The following is a 5,691-nucleotide window of genomic DNA, read 5'->3' on the forward strand; positions in this document are numbered from 1 at the left end:
CTGATCATAACAACCAGGTCCAGAGAGAGAGACAGGGCAGTCCTGATCATAACAACCAGGTCCAGAGAGAGAGAGACAGGGCAGTCCTGATCATGACAACCAGGTCCAGAGAGAGAGACAGGGCAGTCCTGATCATAACAACCAGGTCCAGAGAGAGAGACAGGGCAGTCCTGATCATAACAACCAGGTCCAGAGAGAGAGACAGGGCAGTCCTGATCATAACAACCAGGTCCAGAGAGAGAGACAGGGCAGTCCTGATCATAACAACCAGGTCTAGAGAGAGAGAGACAGGGCAGTCCTGATCATAACAACCAGGTCCAGAGAGAGAGACAGGGCAGTCCTGATCATAACAACCAGGTCTAGAGAGAGAGACAGGGCAGTCCTGATCATAACAACCAGGTCTAGAGAGAGAGACAGGGCAGTCCTGATCATAACAACCAGGTCCAGAGAGAGAGACAGGGCAGTCCTGCTCATAACAACCAGGTCCAGAGAGAGAGACAGGGCAGTCCTGATCATAACAACCAGGTCTAGAGAGAGAGACAGGGCAGTCCTGATCATAACAACCAGGTCCAGACAGAGAGACAAGGTAGTCCTGATCATAACAACCAGGTCTAGAGAGAGAGACAGGGCAGTCCTGCTCATAACAACCAGGTCCAGAGAGAGAGACAGGGCAGTCCTGATCATAACAACCAGGTCCAGAGAGAGAAACAGGGCAGTCCTGATCATAACAACCAGGTCCAGAGAGAGAGAGCAGTCCTGATCATAACAACCAGGTCCAGAGAGAGAGACAGGGCAGTCCTGATCATAACAACCAGCTCCAGAGAGAGAGAGAGCAGTCCTGATCATAACAACCAGGTCCAGAGAGAGAGACAGGGCAGTCCTGATCATAACAACCAGGACTAGAGAGACAGGGCAGTCCTGCTCTCTGTACAATACAATCAGTAAAGTATTTAAAAGTGTACTAATCTAACAAAGCAAGATATTCTCTATAAAAGAATAAAGGATAGGATACAATAAATTAATTCAAGACATAACAATGATTGAAATCAACATTAGTAAAAAAAACAACGAATAATGATTCACCATAATCAATATACCAAAACGATGATTTGTTTAACCCAGTGTGTCAAACCTGTATCTTTTGATGAGTCTGTACACTCTGTTATGAAGTTCTAGCCAAAGGAGATTACTAGGGGATGTTTCCACTCTCCTTTCCCGGTCATAATATTCATGATACAGTACTGGCTCTTGTACCTTATTGCTGCATTACAAAGTAAATATCTGCAGTCTCTTCAATATATTGTCATTTATCTGATGAAAAACTTATAACTCCATTTTTTTATATGTATTGAAAGCAGTAACTTTCCTCAATGTTGGTGGAACATTTCATGACTCTAGGACAAAGAAAATGTATACAAGATATCTTCTGTAGTTTTGAAATGTTATGTTCGTTAATAGTAAAATATGGCAGTTTTTTCAATTTCCTGAAAAGTGTGTTTTGGAGATAAGAGGTTTTCACCTGACAGCGATAATATGTGATACCGTGGCTTTCCTAAATAAAATGGGCACATCACCATATCCCTCTATATCTGATGTCTACAGTTGAAAATAAGCGAAGGGGAAGCGTGGTAGCCTAGAGGTTAGAGTGTTGGGCTAGCAACTGAAAGGTCACTGGTTCAAATACTAGAGCTGACAAGGTGACAAATCTGTCTCTGTGCCCTTGAGCAAGGCACCTAATTTGCTCCAAGGGCACCGTACTACTATGACTGACCCTGTAAAACAACCTATTTCACTGCACATATCTGGTGTGTGTGACAATAAAATCATTTTTTTTTGGGGGGGGGGGGGGGGGGGATTTAAATGGCCTAAAGCTGCTTCCCAACTCACAGGTGACATCTGCAGCCAGATCCACCCCAACTTCTGTTAAAACACAGTTCAGCACCTCAATCCAATCCCTGATGTACCTGCACTTATGTCAATGATCAATTTCTGCATCTCATCTCTTTTACGACTTCGTGATATTGTGTTCCATATTCCCTTAAGGATATCAGAGTATTCAGGCTGCAATGTGGCCACCATCTCAATGATAAGACAGGCAATGAGCTGAAACAGATGTGGGTTTTTCATGGCAACATTGGTGAATCTTGACAACATTTGAACATTGTTTGTCTCCACCAAGTAGAACAATACGTTTTCTAGAATGGTCCTGAGAGGGATTGCATATTCAATCACACTCTGAGTTTCATGAGTTCCCTTACATTTGTAAGAAAAGCCAGCAGTATGCATGGCAATCACCTGGCAACCATATACTGGGATGCCATTAATTACTTGACAATGACTGGGATTTATAACCGGAGACCCAGAGGCTCCATTAAAGCAGAAGGTGTTATAGGTCAGCACATCCAGTTTGCCCTGTATTATCTGCTCATAAAACTCTTTGTCCAACTCATTACCCAAAATGCTTTCTTTGATTATCATGATGGAGCTCTGGTTTTCTCCTAAATGTTTGATCTCAGCTGCATTTCTTTGTTCCACCTCTATTATGGTCGTGGAGTCCATCTTTTTAATCCCTCCATCTGGATGGCCAACGATGTAGATCCCACCTGTCTGAGGGACTGGGCCATACTTCTGAAGGAGACCTGGAGGAAACTTCTTGCCTTTTAATGGGGTACTCAATTCCAGTATGGCATAGTCAACCTGACGCCCCCACCTATCAACTCCATATTGGAGGGCAACCACTTCTGGTTTAACATTTACCTTCCACTGACCTGATCCAAGTGCGTTGTCAAAATTAAACGTGACAGTTGTGGGAACCAACAGTGTCTTTCCCTGAAGTACACCTTTATCCTTGAACAAATGACCATTTGTCAGGATGAGGTTATCGAACAGCAGGAAACCTGTTCCTTCGATCAATTCGTGTTCGACTTTACAGACTGAGGTGGTCACTTCTGCCAGCTCTATTAACCTGTACACTTCAGTAAAACTCTCCGGTTTCTTACCAAATTCCTCCCTCATCAACTCTATCACTTCAGACTCAGATTTCTCCTGTGGATACCTACTCTTCATGTGATCTAGTAAACCTTTAAACTGGTCGCATAAGATCTGCTGAATTCCCCTAGAATCTGGCATGGGAATGTATTTTTGTTTCTTATTTGCCTGTCGCTTCTGTGTCATATTTCCCACTGAGGGCCCCTCCTCTGATGTTGAACTTGGGTTGGACTGAGAGGGCCCCTCCTCCGATGTTGAACTTGGGTTGGACTGAGAGGGTTGTGTGGTGTCACCCTCAGATTTGAATCTTGTGTCAGAAATCTTTGATTTTGTGGTGCCAAGCACCTTTCTGTTTGTCGGTTCCTTTAGGAAAATTTGAAATCTGCGATCTTCTAGCTTGTTTACTACAGTGGACATAGTAATATTTGTTTGTTTTTGGGGTTCCTCACAAAGTGTACATGTTTTTTCAAACACTATGTCTGAGAAACGCCCATCTGCTTCCAGAGCTGACTTGACTGTATCCCCAGATTTTGCATAGATACACAGAGGGCTAAAATTCTTACGTTTTTGGTGTTTAAGTATCTCCTTGCTTGTGATATTTTTCCCACCTGTTACCTCAACACAGAAAGTGACAAATGTGGATTTTTCCTGTTGCTCTTTTCCCTGTGCAAGTTCTTTTCCCTGTTCAAGTTCCCTTTTCCCATCTATGGCCGGTGTTTTAGTTTTAGGGAAAGTGTATATAACGAGGGTCTCATCTTTCTTAATTAAGCAACATGGAAAGTGCTCCACTATGGCCCCTTTTTCATTCACAATGACAACTTCTCTCCCCTTCACCTTTTTCATTAGTTTACAGAAGATCTCATTTCTTTTGAGAACTTCTATTATGTTGCCAGGTTCGGTACAGGTGATTTCCACTTTATATATCAGGGCTGTGTCTCCGCTAGAAAAGGAGAATCGGTGACAGTGTTCTTCCTGTGGAGGAATTTATAAAGAATGTTACTAATCTTTATAAATATTATGTTTGTCTGGTTAAATTATAATAAATTGTGCCCCATAACATATTCCGAGGATTCTTAGGCATGTTAAAGCTTATCAAAACCAGTTAGTCATTATCAATATACTAAACAAATACTTCATGATGGATTAGAAATGTGTTATTAACATTATACTGACCTTGTAATTATGAGGTTCAGACATTTTCATCTTTTTGTTATTTGAAGCCATTTGATCTGACGATGGATCGCTCTGACGATGGATCGCTCTGACGATGGATCGCTCTGGCGATGGATCGCTCTGGCGATGGATCGCTCTGACGATGGATCGCTCTGGCGATGGATCACGCTGGCGATGGATCGCTCTGACGATGGATCACTCTGGCGATGAATCACTCTGACGATGGATCACTCTGACGATGGATCACTCTGACAATGGATCACTCTGACGATGGATCACTGGAACTGAAGAATAAACAGGAGTTTGACGTTCTAAGTAAAGACAGAAAATTATTATGCTGTAGATACACAATAACAGTCCTTTTACATCCTGCCATATTTATAATATTAGTTATCCTGAACAACAGCAGGATTCAACATGAATTCATGGACTCAACTAACAGCCCCCCCCCCCCCCCCACCAACAGGATTCAACATGAATTCATGGACTCAACTAAACAAAGTTTGCAGTTCGAACAAAAAGAAACATGACACCAAATCAATTATAACATGCGTTCTCACCTCACAATTTTTTACTTGTCATGATTGGTCCAATGTGATTTGAATGGGGACCACAGTTTGTATTCTCTCTTCCTCTTTGTTTTGGAACATTTAATCAAACCCACTTTTATCCCTGAACCTGTTTCATATTATCATGGTTATATTATCGCGTCCGAATAGAGCTACTGACTCTTCTGTCTCACCCTTCACTCCACCCTGACTACATCGCAACAAACGACGAGTATCACACACCGGGAATCTTCCCCCTCAACTGGTTCTCCTTCACATTTACAGCTCCCCCGGTAATCACTCCTTTCAATGGCGCCCTGTTCCTAAGAGCAAATCAAATAACCGATCTTGTCCCGAGTTGCGTGATATTGAGCGCCAGTTCCCTCCAAGGCGGAAGAAGTACACATCACAAGCACACTACAGATTACCTTCACTGACTCAACTCATTTTACACCCACACTGAAACTACAAAAGAACCCGCCAAAAAACAAATGGACCCGCCAAAAAGGCCAGGATCAACTCTCCAAAAATGTCCCTCCTACTGGACCAGATTCTTCTTTAACATGTCCGTTTATGTGAGGCTCAGGTTCCCGAGCTCTTCACTACACCTTCCACTTCACTTAACTCGTCCTCACTCACTTCCATTTCACTTCCAGCCCTCGACATTGTGTTTCTACTTGACACCAGTCCCCCCCCCACTTTCACAACAACTAGCCTACAGTCCGGAAAACTAAGCCTTGTTCTACTCGGTTATATTAACCGGTACACACTTCACAACTCGTATACAGACTCGTCTATATTTAGCTAACCTCGTCCAATTACTATTATGTGACATTATGTGTTTATACATAGTACCAACCTGTAAAACAGGAGACACGATGCGGCAGGATAACGTTTGCGTCTGTCCCGTTAGGCTTCTCTCAGAAGAATGAGGAAGTTCCAGCAGTTCGTTCATAGAAGTGACCAGATGTGAAGACACAAC

At 42.9% G+C, this 5,691-nt stretch overlaps 1 long non-coding RNA gene across 1 annotated transcript; it reads right to left on the reverse strand.

The window, feature by feature from the left end:
• Positions 1-1,843: 1,843 nt before the first annotated feature.
• Positions 1,844-5,691, reverse strand: LOC139533555 (uncharacterized). Its single transcript, XR_011666813.1, has 3 exons — positions 5,569-5,691; positions 4,162-4,445; positions 1,844-3,960 (listed from the first exon to the last, which is right to left on the reverse strand). It is a non-coding gene; the product is annotated as an uncharacterized lncRNA (long non-coding RNA).

The sequence above is a fragment of the Salvelinus alpinus genome, chromosome 11, assembly GCF_045679555.1.
Source record: "Salvelinus alpinus chromosome 11, SLU_Salpinus.1, whole genome shotgun sequence".
NCBI classification, from domain to species: Eukaryota; Metazoa; Chordata; class Actinopteri; order Salmoniformes; family Salmonidae; genus Salvelinus; species Salvelinus alpinus.